General features: G+C 35.9%; 1 long non-coding RNA gene across 1 annotated transcript; it reads right to left on the reverse strand.

The window, feature by feature from the left end:
- Positions 1–13,261: 13,261 nt before the first annotated feature.
- LOC105854379 lies at positions 13,262–14,300 on the reverse strand. The gene is made up of 3 exons (XR_001146054.1): positions 14,213–14,300; positions 13,810–13,854; positions 13,262–13,334 (listed from the first exon to the last, which is right to left on the reverse strand). It is a non-coding gene; the product is annotated as an uncharacterized LOC105854379 (long non-coding RNA).
- Between the last annotated feature and the right edge of the window lie 290 nt (positions 14,301–14,590).

Below are 14,590 nucleotides of genomic sequence, written 5' to 3' on the forward strand. Positions count from 1 at the left end.
TGTATTCTGTGGGACTATTTCAATATGGGACCATAATTTATAACTTTATATATACTTTCTTCCTCACAGACATCTATTGTCAGCTTAAGAAACAAAGATAAAAGTCCATATACCAAATATAAAGTTTTCTCAAATTATCTGTCAAGGAACATTTACCAGAATCTTATAATCCCTTCTCTAGAAGTTGTGAAAATCCACTTTCTAAATATTAATGATTCTTTTTTAAAATTTAATTTCTTTATTTTTATGTATCATATTAACAGTCCTTTAATCAGTTTTGCTCTCGTTGTCATCCTTGCAGTACCAGGGTATAAATTATAAGTAAAAATTAAAACCCATACGATTTATCCAGACAGTGGCTTTTTCAGGATAGCCGAATCTTAGTAATCAAATTTTGCTTTGTGATTAATAATAGCATTTAGGTGACTGGAAATGAAAGACTGTCCTGTCAATCACTGTCAGTATTAAATGCTATTTTCATATTTGATTTATTGAAAATAGCTGAGTTTATAAGAGAAACTTTTTGACTTATCCTAATTATTGGACCTCAAGTAACACATTATTTAATAGACAATATCCCTGGAAAATATATAGCTAATATTTGGACTAGTTTGGTGAAATATTTTAAATTTACTATTGAAATATGTCAAAAGTGAGTGCACTGAAATTTTACAGCTCAATAAGTATATTCAGATTTTCAGATCAGGGATTAGTAAATATATAACAGGTCTGGATGAGGCAATTTCAAACTGGAATTAACAGACATGTATAAAACACTGCATCTAACAAATGATATAACTAACTCAATGTCGATGTGATTAAAAGTGAATACTAAGTTATACCATACCCTTGACCACTAGAAAGAATACCAAAAATTCCAAACTAGTGAAATAATTTCCAAGTATGCTTTGTCATCATATGCAATGAAGTTAGAAATCAGTAATGAAAATTTACAGATAAAGCTCAGATGCTTGGAAATAAAGCACTACCCCTCTGAATAATCTGTAACTTTAAATAACATGAAGTTTAAAGAAAATTCACATGAGTAATGTAATACAAAATGCCAACTTGTGCTCATGCATCTGAAAAGTGCTTTCTGGAAAATCTTGAGTGAAAAACAATAACATAGAACAGAAAATAGCTGAAAATCAATAAATTACATTTTACAAGAGTCTAGATGAAGAAAAGCAAATCAAACTCCAGGAGAACAAATAGAAAGATGAATGACGTTAAGAACTAAATAGCAAACTAGAAAGCAGACATGCAGTAAGGAAAAACAAAAATGAATAATTTGAAATAATTGAAACCCTTTTAACAAGTTTATTCAAAATGTATGCACTGAGTGTTAATATTAAAAGACATAAATTATGAAGCGTATATTTCTAACATATACAATAATGGGTTGATGTTTTAAATAAAATACTCATCAGACTAGAATTTTCAGCAAATGATGCAGTTACAAGGAGAAACAAGGTATATAATTCCAGCTTTATAAGCTTTAAAATGTTAGATTAAAAAATGACAAATTTTCAGAAAGGCTGGCATTTTGGGAAGTGGCTAAAGGTGGTTAAAAAGGAGGGTCCTGTTTTGCTAGTTGTTTCATTGAGCCCTAAGATATTGTGTAGTAATGTGGGCAATTTATTGAAAATATATTAAGCAACAAGGTGCTGTTACACTCTGGATTAGACAGAACCCCAGACCCTATGAGTTTGTGACTAAGGGTAAACAAATAGGGATTTGCGAGAATACATTTTTAAATAAAAATTTCCATTTTTTCTTTCTCCAATGCCTGCTTAAAAGCTTGTTAATGATTGAAGTCATTTTTATAACTGGCAGTACTGATCTCCTTTTTAATCTAAAACTTGTTACCTCTTTAAAAGTATCTCCTATGGTGACAAAATAAACATAAAAACAGGAAGAACATGTAATAAATGTTCAGTACAAAATAAGTTCTATTGATAGAATATGACAACTTTGAAAAAAAAATTTATCCTCAGGACATTAGTCAGTAAGTGACCAAGTAACACCAAATCTTCAAGATACCTTGCCAGGAAATGCATGGATCACTTTATGAGGCCTATTTTGAGTTTTGATAAGAAATAACGATGCCACATACAGCATTTCCATCTCTCTCCATTTAATACCACTTATTCAACATCCTTCCTCAGCTGAGCATAGTTCAGTGAATTGAACTGTTTTGTTTCAAAGTAAATACTGCAAGGTTTTCATATAAAAACGTTAATTTCTTAGAAAATGTCATGTAATTTCCCATGTTTCAAAAATAAGATAACAAATTTATATCAACTCTCAAATACTGAAGTAGAAGCATAAATATAATGCAGTGTGACCACAAAGACCTTATGAATCATGGATTGTCATTTTTCAAATCTAAATAAATAAATGAGAAAAAATAATATTTTGGTGTATTTAGATTTTACAATAATAATTTTTGGATCACTATGAAATTGCCTAAAAAATAATTTCTAAAATTCACCATTTCCCACTAAGGCATAAGATAATTGAAATGAAAAAAGCAACTGTAAGGGTTCAGTAATGCAGTTCACTTTTGTATGGTAAGGATCTTGATAAGAAAAAGGACACATCATGAAAATATTCTTAAGTCTCTAAAAAGGCAGCCACAGAGACCTCAGGACCTGACAGAGCATACAGCATATGACTTTTAAAGAATCTTGGTATAGTTACTTACCAAGAGGAAGTGAAGACCTGATTCCATTCTGTCTATCTCAGCATAACATGAGAGAAAGAAAAGCAAAAGCAGAGTTTCAGAAAGTAATAGTAAAAATAAAAAAGCTAAAATTCATTACATTGTCATTATTTAAAATAGGTATTCAGTATTTCCTGCATATAGTTCACCATGCATGAAACTTTGTATCCATCATGGATGGTTACTTAATCCTTTCTTAATTTAATCTTTTTCATTTATGCAAGAACATGTTTCCTATATGCAAGTTCCTATCTACAACTCTGTTTAAAATAAGCAAAATGGAATAAGCCAGAAAGACAATGAAAAATACTGGATGGTTTCATTCATAGCAGGAATATAAGGGATCAGGAAAAAAAAGGGGGGGGCATTTGGAATACAGGAAAAATGAAAAACATCGAGCAATTACAAACCAGAGATATTTTACAGGGGTGGGAGGGGGTTAAGATCAAAACTGAGGTGGGGTGGGCAGGGTGGGCAGAGTGCACAGGACTATGGTGATGGCACACAGGTGAATTGGTGGTGGGAAGTCCATGGGGATTACAACCAAGATGGAAAAATGAACAAAATGAAGAATGATATAAAAATGAGTAAATTAAAAAATAAAGTAAGCAAAATGAAGCAAGTCTTGGATCACTGGTCTTAACTAAAAATACACAACTGCTTTGTAAGATGTAAAATTAATGTCTAGTTCTGAGAGGAAGATAATGCATGGTAACAAGTACTATGTTGTCTCTAGGGAGAGGAGGTGTGAGCAAAGAGAGCCTGGCTCTAAGAGTCTTATTTGTCCCATTAGAGGGCTACACATCTGGACCTCAGATTGACATCTGGAATGAGTCCCTCAGCATCCTCAGACAATTTTTCTCATCATTGATCCAGATGAACACCCTGCCAACAAATAAGCATTTCCACAGCCAGTCTTATTTTGTGTGGGTTAATATACTACATTATCGAAAAGGAACAGTAAAAACATATAAATGTTTTACCTACTATTTAAATAGTGAAAATATATGTATCTATATGGGAAAAAAAAGCAAGACTGTATTGTTCTGAGAAAACTAGGTAAAATCTATTGGGGGGTAACAAAAATCCCTCAGATATTTATGCTTCCAACAACTAAAAATTTAAAGAGCAAGAATAATAGGAAGATATCTGAATGTTCCAGAAAAAAAAATTTAAAAATTCAAGATTTAACATACTTAGATTTCACTGTAACATTATTTTCACCCAATAAAAAAACTAGAAAAAGGAAATATGGCAATGATGCCCCAAAATATTAGTTTACTTTAAGGGACTGACAAAAAGGAAGAAACAGTAACCAGTATTAATCTATGAGATACACTCACAGGGGAAAGTTTCTACCATAAAATATTCTTCCTTGAGTATCATATACTTTGAAGTTCTGACATTAGTGGTCAAAAGTAATTCCAAAAGCTGCATGATAGTTGCTCACCTTTTTTCACTAACTGTAACTTTCTCACTCAAAAGTCAGTGACTTGTTCCAGCTTTTGATCTGCAGGAAAAAAAAAATCACAAAACATAGATCAAATCAATGTATAAAATTAATTTTAAAAATTATAAATAACACTGGTTCTGTTTGACTGAATTATACAGATAACCCAGTACTACTAGAATTTGCTGTAAACATCACAGTTGTTTGCTCCTTTATCAAGTTTGTCATTTTATTTATTCACTTGTTTCTTCTGAAATATTTACTTTGCAAGTAGCCCATTATCTTCTTTATCTAGCTAAGTCAATAAGTTAGACTGAAGTTATCTCTGGACAGGAAAATCTTGATGTTGTATTATACCCAATGAAATTAACTTGTGAAGTGGAAAATACCCCGTGGTGTGAAAAATAAAAGGCACGTGGAAGTGTTATTGTGAGATTATTGAGGTTCGTTGATCCAGTTCTGAAAGTGTTTTTTAATTAGAAGGTCAGTGAACTGAATCTCAGCATCATCAGACTTTGCTTACCCTTGGTCCATAAAGTACCTCAACCAACAAATACACATTCCTCACACCACACTAATGCTGCTTAACAATTTACCACTTCCATTTAGCTTACAGTGTGAAACAGAATAGGTAGATATTTGACCTGACACTAGTGAATCTGGGTATAATGACAACTCCAGTTTCTTAGGATCCTTCTGTCTAGACTGATAAATGAAGCAATGTTACAATGGGGACAGCTTTCAATACTGACATATTTGCTTACTTTGATAAAAACAAAGAATAAGAAGTTAATTTGAACTTGGTTTATTGCACTTGAGAGAGTTTTAAAGCATATTGGAATTGAATTCATAATAAAATATTCCTTTTATATTATTGGTCTATAGTCCCTAGATAGAAAAGATACATACTATTATTGAAACCATAGGTTTTTATCAAACATCAATGTCCATTCAGCCGTTTAACTGTAATACATGCTCATCTACCACAGTACTACTTAAGCCTAAGGAGCTCTAAGGGGCGGTAGGCATGAAATGCTACCTTGTCCTCACACTTGATCTCACTGCAGTTTGCTGGTATCTCATAGAAAGGAGATTATACATTTACCTATAAGCTTGAGTTTTGCCATACTCCTCAAGAGAACAACTCTATACTGCCAGTCTAGAGGATGTATTATGGACACCACTGGTCCACAGATATTGGCATCTTTTAAAGTTAATACCTTAAGGACTAGCTCTACTCTGACAGAAACGAAATGCTAAAATATGTCTCACCCCTTGGGACACTAAGATCTTAAAATACCCTCAACAATGGGGATTTATCAAGAATAAACACGGTTGCCTAGACAACCACAAAAGTTTGAGAGACAGACAAAAGATAGGACAAAGTTAAAAAGGAGGATTCAAATCCCACATATGGCCACTCTTTCAAGGCTGGGAGAGACAGTTTTTCACTTAACACATAGAAACAAACACAGAAAGTCAAGCAAAATGAAGAAACAGAGGGATTAGTTCCAAATACAAGAACACCACAAAAATATCAGAGTAAGATCTCAATGAAACAAAGAGAAGCAAACTATGAGATAAAAAGCGAAAAGTAGTGTTCATAAAGGTGGTCACCAAACTCATCAGAACAGACAGATAAATTGACAACTTCAACAGAGACAGAAAACATAACTCACAAATTTGAAGAATACAGTAACTGCACAGATAGATACAATGAATTGGTAAAGAACAAATTAGTGAGCTCAAAAGCAAGGCAGTAGAGCTAACCCAGTAACAAAAAAAGTTAAAGATAAAAAAAGGAATTTAAGGGACAATAATAATCAGAATAAAATTTGCATTTTGGGGGCCCCAGAAGAATTAGGGAGAAACTGATAGGAAACTTATCAGAAAATGTCTGAAATTTCTCTGTCTTCAGAAGGAAACAGATATCTATGTTCAGGAATCACAGGGAGCCTTAAATAAGATGGATCCAAAGTGATCCACACCATTACACATTATAATCAATATGTCAAACTTTAAAGATAAAGAAATAACTACAAAAACAATAAGAAAAGAAGAAAAAAACATGTTATACCCAAGGAAACTTCCATAAGACTATCCATATATTTTTATATATTGCAGGCCACTGCAGGCCAGAAGTGAGTACAATGATATAGTAAATATATTGAAAGCAAAAACCATTCAAGCAAGAGTACTCTTCCTGAAAACTTGTCACTCATTAGTAAGAGTAGAAAGAAGAATAAAGTGTTTTCCAGATATCACTGACTAAAAGAATTCAGCATTAAACCACCATTACAAGAAATATTAGAAGACTGTCCTTAAGCTGAAATGAAATGGCACTAAGTTGAAAAAAAAAAAATTGAATGAGGGCCCTCCCTGGTGGCTCAGCAGTTTAAAGCACAGCACTGGGAAGCTAAAACCACTACAGCATGAGGCTGATCCTGGCCCCCGGAGGTGACCCACATGGCGCGCCCACTCCTCCCCTCAGCAGTGTACTTAGTCGATCTGCCTGTTCTGCTCCCCACTCTGCCTCTGGTGAATACTCTCATGGCAACTGCACCTCTGGCCTGTACCTCAGTTCTGTAAATAAATAAATCTTAAAAAAAATCTGATTACATTTAAAAAATATCAGTGAACAAAACAAGAAAATGAAACTACATTGTGAATTAGCCACCTAGAAAGCTAGCATAAAGGCAAAAAATGGTATAATTGTTTTTTAAAGCTGTAATTATTCATTAATGTTTACACAAAAGTGAATGTAAAACATGATATCAAAAATTGTTAATGTATGCATGGTCTAAACATGTAATTTCTAATTGAGTTCAAAGTTAAGTTGCTACCAACTGAAAATAGGCTATTATATGCACACCTTATGTAATATACTAACCACAAAGCAAAAATATATAGTATAGAACATGAGAAAGGTATCTAAATACAGCACTAAAAAAGCTATCAAAGTATCAAGGAAGAGATAGAAGAGAGGAACTACAGAAATGGTGGGAAAACAATGAACAATGATGACAAAAACATACCCATCAACAATCAATTAAATGTAAATGGACTAAATTTTCCAATCACAACACATAGAATGAACAAATGATAATTTGTGAACAAATGATAATTTTAAGAAACAATTCTTATCTATATATACAGAGCTCCAGTTTACATATAAAGACATGCACAATCTGAAAGTAGAAGGTGAAGAGAGTCCACACAAATGGAAACAAAAACCAAGCTGCTATATAGTCATACATAGATCATACAAAATGTGTTTACAACAAAAACTAATAAAAATAGAACAGTATAATAAAAATAGAATGTATTTTATCAAATACATATTTGATAAAAGAATCAATCCATTATTGATAAGCTTAATTCCCTTTATTTCACACGGGTAGTCATTCAACCATACACCTGATTGCAAGGACTTGTACATCAGGATAGTGGGACGGGTGAAATGAGCATTTCAATATCTGGATGCCATGGGTATATGCTCCTCCTCAAAAATGGAATCTGAGACAGCCACAAGGAAATCAGTAGTTATCAATTATCTGTTATACTGGGGTAATTCTCCTCAAAATATGTACATCCAACAATAGGAAATCTGACATTGGACTGGATATGGAAAGTCAACTTCTTTGCTATAGCCTCATAAAATCAGGCATGTTTGAGGCTAAATTTGTCTTTACATGGATCGTAATTAAAATGAGCTGAAATAAAAGAAAAATTCTGATATGAGTATTTAGGCCCCCAAATGGTATAAACCTTACTTGTTTATTTATTGACTCAACAATGGCCTTCAGAGAGGCCAGTGTTCTCTGACCTAAATCTAACACAATAGACATCCACTCACATGAGATGATGAAAGACATATACAAACCTTCTCAATGAGGTCTCACTGAAAAGCACAATGAAAGAAAAACATCAGGATCAGCTGCCTTATAACCCCTGTAGGAAATATGTATGAGGAAGACAAATTTAAATAACGAGCATGTCTTGGCTGTGTGGAGGACAATAAACAGGACAAAACTCTCAGGAACCCCTCACAGTATTGGTCACATAATCCAAGTTAACATGTTTCAAGGAGGCTAATCAAGGTTCCCAAAATCTTATCAGGCCGGTACCCTAGTTTGTGTTATGGTTATTCACTGGTTAACATTCATATGCACCTAAATATGCTTACCAGACATGGTATCTGCAAATCGGGTTGTCAAACTGGGCATTAGTTTCTGCAGCATCCAGATGTTGAATAACTGACTGACAAAGATTGTGGAAGGCCATATCAATATTTTCAGGGCAATAGTTTCTAAGTAATGATGAGCAGGTCAGCTGTCAAAATAGATAAGAATATCACTCTTGGAACTGTGTGTCAAGCATGCAATATTTTGATATTTCAAAGGTAATTAAAAAGTAATGACTATTCTATAAATACTAGAGGAAGAAATTCGAAACACCTTAGTTTAAACATGTTAAAGAAATATATGAATATGTTTTCTGACTCAAATCTATGTATAAACTGGGAGCCATTAGGAAGTTTATTATCCTTGGAACCCCACTCACCAAAAGGAAGGAAAGAGGCTCCAGTAAGAAAACTCCTATGGTGCATCAGGTAGGCAAGACTCTCTTAAGACATAGTCCAAGTTTTATTCAAGGCAAAAAAAAAAAAAATGTTATGTTGACTGATCCTAGATCAGGATCAAAAATATAGGCAATCTCATGGCACTCGTTGTTTACTAAAAGAGTATCTGGAAACATGAATGTATGCTCAACTTCGGTCCTACATGTGTTATTTTAGGTTCTGACCTCAAGCTCCTTGAGGTTTTGTTAGTTACTCTGACCACATCCCGCCAACATGTCTCAGAAACAGTGCTAGTATTGCTTCATCAGAGTATCCAAGTCCATTCCAGTACTTCAGCCAAACATGACCTCACCATGGAGATGAAACCATGGCTACTGGGATTCTCAACATTCTTTCAAGAATGGCTCACTTGAGACTCATCATTTCCTGCTGAAATGAAGGTCTTTAAGGCTGTGTAATCCAAGGATTGAAGATAAAAAATGGAAAGCTAGTAGCCTCTTAGACAAATCATAATGACAAAATGGTGAGTAAGTTTAACTGGAATCCTCAAGAGCCCAGAATTTATCTCTTTGACTAGATAAGGGCCTGTCAATCACCAAGGGGCACCATTCAGCCATATGTCTACTCAGTGGTAACTTCTACATGAGGCCCATGAGAAAACTGAATTATGGCAGCTTCACCTCTAAACTCCATGGGGATAGAATCCTCTTTGACTGGCCCTCCCTGGTGGTGCAACAAGTTAAAGAGAGCACTATGAAGCTAACCACAGACACTTCAACTGTGGAAGGAAACCCACATGGCATGGCAGACCACTCCTGAACTGCCTACTGCTCCCCTCAGCAGTGAATTTCAGTTAATCTTTCTATTCTGTTCTCCACTCTGTCTCTGGTGAATCCTCTCATCCCCCACCCCCCCACCCACACACACACCTCTGGCCTGTACCCCAGTCCTTGTATGCATAAATAAATCTTAAAAAAATAAAATGATCCTCTTGTCAAATTGGTCTCAGAAACACCAATGAATAATCCAGCAATAACCACCTATTTGATATATTGGGGTAACTGGTGAAAACCTGGGTATAAACACAGTCTGAAAGCTTGTCAGTGGACCAACAAGGGAAGATCACCTCTCTTTGCTGCAACTTCACTCACCTAATGGATGAGGAAAAGCTCTGGTTGGCTCTGTCATAATTCCTTGTGGGTATGAGGTACACTCAATGCCTATTCAATTGGTATTTAAGGACCCCCAAATGCATAAATCCTTTCTGGTACTCAGAACACTACCAGAGGTTAGTGTTCTCAGTGGCTGTTATCTCTGAGAGAGACATCTACTCACCAGAGTCATGAAGGCAAATCCAAAACATCCCTAGAAGGTTTCACTGAAAGAAGTGAAGAGAGGGAAAAGGTTACAATATGGCCTACAATGAAGTAACATGGATCATCATGACAGACCTAAACATGATTATGTCATGGCCATATGCTAGCCAGAGACTTGCAAGATTCCCTTTTGATATGGTTGCCTCAAACCCATGGACCCATGACTCCAGGAGACCAATCAGAATCCTTGACATCCTATTCTAGGTTAGTTCCCTATGTGGGCCTCAGAGTAATCCTATTGAGAATGACTTTTTTTTAAAAGATTTATTTATTTATTCATTCATACAGAACTGGGGTACAAGCCAGAGATGCGGAGGGTGAGAAGATTCACCAGAGACAGAATGGGGAGCAGAACAGGCAGATCGACGAAGTACACTGCTGAGGGGAGCAGTGGGCAGGTCAGGAGAGGCCTGCCACACCATGTGGTCACCTCCAGGGCAGGCGGGGATCGAACTCACGCAGAAGTGGCTTTAGCTTCTTAGTGCTGTGCTTTTAACCCACTGCGCCACCAGGGAGGGCCCTGAGCATGACTTTTAAGTCATCAACTCTCTTCATGATTGTATAAGTTCTTACCAACCCAACACTGGCTTCTTGCTTATCACTATCCCTTTGAACTGATATATGCTTACCACACACAGTTTCTGCATATCAGGATACCAAGGCAAAAGTGAGTTTCTGTATCTTCCAGGTGATGGACAGCTGACAGACAAGCATTGCCAGTGGCCAATTTGATTTTTTTGTGACAGCGGTGTTTAAATGGAGAGGAGAACAGTCAAAATGGACTGCAAGTTTATTCCAGGAATTGTGCCTCAAACTAACAAGTTTTGAATGCTTCAAAAAATGAGAAACTGGTGACCACACATAAATACATAAATAAAAAATACATAGACCTTGAACACATTAGTAAAGAAAGATATGTGTGAATATGATTACTTGCTCAAATCTTGAGTCAATTAAGAGATTTTAGAAGTGTGGGCTTCTTGATATCCCACCCAGAGGAAGAGAGAGTACATGATTTCTCCACTGGGAAATTCATGATGTGTTGGCAGATACAACATCCTCTAGGACACATTCCTTGTTTATCTGGGGGTGGGGAAGAGTGCTATCTGGGACACTGGACTAACCTTAAGGAAAGGAGCATGTCTACAATTACATGAGGAAGTCTCATTGTTTACTAATTGAAATTGATATCTGGAAACCTGAAGATTTTTTTTTTACTTTCAGCCCTGTAGGCAAAAGTGTGTTTCAGGTCCCAACCATAAACCCCTCTTGACTGTGTCCAGGATCTCATATTCTTGCTCTGTTAATATTTTGCCAATGTGCCTCAAGTAAAAATGCTAACATTTCTTCACAGGGATTTCCACATTCACTCTTCTACTTCAGCCAAACATGACCTAACGATGGAGATGAAATCATGGCTACTGGGGTTCTCAACATTCTTTTGAATATGGCTCATTCTTTTTGAATATGGTCTTTCCTGCTGAGGATGCCATCCTTTAAGGCAGTCTCACCCAGGAAGGAGGATTGCAAGTGGTAGGCCAGTGATCCAATCTGGTAAAGCTACACAGATCAAGAACCACTGGCTTCACCAAGAGTCCATAATTCATTTCCTTGACATGTGAATTCCCAAAGAATGCTATTTAGATATCTTACTACTCAGTGGTATCTTCCACATCAGGCCCATGGAACAAGTAAATTAAACACCAAGGGCATTTATTAAAGATTTATTTATTTATTCAGAGCCACAAAGGATTTCCTCAATCAGTTCTTTCTCTCAAAAAAATGCATCTCAACAGAAGGAAAATACATCCTGAATCCAGTGTTGTATGTGATCTTTAAATATGATAAAAACACTTACCTGTGATAAGTGAGGTCACAGCAAAATCTTCAAAAGAACATCTCACTGAGAAATTGATAGACAAAAGAAGAATAAAAGACTTAAGGATTGGATCTGATGGTGGACTGATTTGAGAACATACAGGTTAGGAGAACATGCCTAAATCCTCAGCATATATTGACATGTGACCACTCATAAACCAGGTAGAGCCACATAATACTCAAGCAATTGAGTACTCAAGCAATTGTCTGCCTCCTGTCACAAAGACCACTGATCAAGGAGGTAAACAGTGATCCGCAACATAATGCCAAGGATCAGGTAAATTTAAATGGGCCTCAGATGGGTCCTACAAGATTTTTATTTGGCCATCACAGCTCCTCAGCCATTTTTTCTCTTCATTGACCCAAGCAAGCGGTCTGAGCATCTCAATATGATCCCCATGAAATATACATACCATAGCTGATTCTAGAAATGCAGACCAAGGAGAGCTGAATTTCTGTGTCTTTGCTGCAGGATACTTGTTTTCCCCCTCTCCTGGTCAGCAGCACCAAAGGAGATCTTTAGAGCCACAGTACCTTGGTAGAGATCAGGAAGAAAGCTGTCAGGATACTTACTCAATCACTTGAGAAGTGTGCCACAAGTGAACTCCTACCGCTATAAATTCTGTTCAATAAATGTAAATAATAAGAATTAATACACATCACAATGACATATAACCCCTAAAGAAATACAAATACATTTTTCCAATTAATCAATCATTAAGGGTCCATAATAGGAAGCCAAGCACTCTTAATTTCCCCTTTTCAGTAGCCTAGCACATAGACACATTTTTCCTCATAATGTGCCAAATAAAGCACTTACCAGCAAGCCCTGAGTCTCATTTCTTGTTTATGTGCACAAAATTTAACAATTAGAATACCAGATGAGGCTTAACTTTCATGTGTACCCCCAAAAAAATGATCTTAGAATTACTCTTTAGAAAACTGATATCATAAAACAAGAATTTGTGCTTAATTCCACTCAAGCATGCAATCCCTTGCATGGTCAATTATAGCACTGGTTACCAAAACTAATTTCTTTTTTTTAAAGTCTCTCACAAATCCTGAAGACATATAGCAATCAGACCCACAAATATTCCATTATTGGGATGTTTCTATTCCCATACCTCAGGCAAAAGTGACCTATCAATGGAGATCAAATCAGGGATGGGAGGACATTTAACACAGTTTCTATGTGGTTAATCCAAATGTGGCATTTCAACTTACCATCATTCAAGGTCCTGTTATGAGAACAAAAATTGTGATGCAATTGGTCTGACTTGCAGCATAGCATATCAAAGAACAGTCAGGATTAAAGCACAAAACCTAGATTAGAAGAATCAATCAATTGACATGCTATAGTTGAACAAATCTGGAAGGTCTACAATTCATATAGTTAACATTATTTCCATGAAATCCAGAATAGTAGACTCTCTAGATATCATGGAAATGATGTTAACTACACGAATTCTTTCTAGGACACTGATGCAGAACACAAAAGTTACATATGTTAACTACATTTGACTTACTGGACTCCAACTTTTTTTTCACTCAAGTGTGTATATAGCATGGGGGAAGGAGAGCAATAAATATTTCCTTCCCTTACATTGTGATTACTACATAAGCTATCGGATATGGCATGGCTGTTCAAGTTTCAATATGAAATAGCAGATATTTATGACAAATCACCATGGGTAGAATTGAAATTACAAAAGATAAAATTACTTGTTGTCTTAACATTGGTCTTGCCCAGGGATCATGTGACTCTGGTCTCTATCTACAAGGGCAGAAATGCACTCACCTCAGATGACTGGGTACATGGGGAAACCCTCCAGAGAACATCACACTGCAAAACACAAACAAGGAAACCAAGTTAAGGAACAGACATTAATAGGGCCTCTAATAATCATGTATGGCTTAAGAACACAAGCCAAACCATGAAAAGGTCTGCATGGGAATTCTACGGCCAGGCAGAGCCCACATAGGATTTCCTCAATCAGTTGTTTACTTCAAACAAATACCATTTCAGCACAAGGAAAATGTTACTCAATGATTCTGCTTCAGGAGCGTAATCTATTGGGCCTCAGATGACACCTGCAAGAGATTTTTGGTCACCATCTCTCTTAAGCCATTAAGAGTTCTCGTCATTGACCCAAATAAAACATTCTATAGGTTTCTATAAACTTGCACCTAAATATGCTTACCGCAGAAGGATTCTGAAGAATAGAACACAGGTGTATGTGAATCCAGCATCTTAATTGCTGGAAGATGGTGAAGCAAAATTTGCCCAGGATCAGCACGCACATTTGGTATTTCAGGGTGACAGTTCTAGGTAGAATGCAGATGGACAACTGTCAAAAAAGCTACTTCTGGAGTTGTGCCTTTAGCATGAAACTCCATTACATTTCCATTAAGCATTAAAGGTAAATATATTAAAATGAATGAACACAGAAATGACTACAAATGTGTTTCAATGAATGAAGGCCTATGTAGTACATATGTATGCTCTATCAGGGCCTCCAATAAGAATATAGGACAAAAAACAATTGACTAAATCAGTAGCCATTGAAAGCTAAAATTCC

Source organism: Condylura cristata, unplaced genomic scaffold (genome assembly GCF_000260355.1).
Source record: "Condylura cristata isolate star-nosed mole 26May11 unplaced genomic scaffold, ConCri1.0 scaffold00035, whole genome shotgun sequence".
NCBI classification, from domain to species: Eukaryota; Metazoa; Chordata; class Mammalia; order Eulipotyphla; family Talpidae; genus Condylura; species Condylura cristata.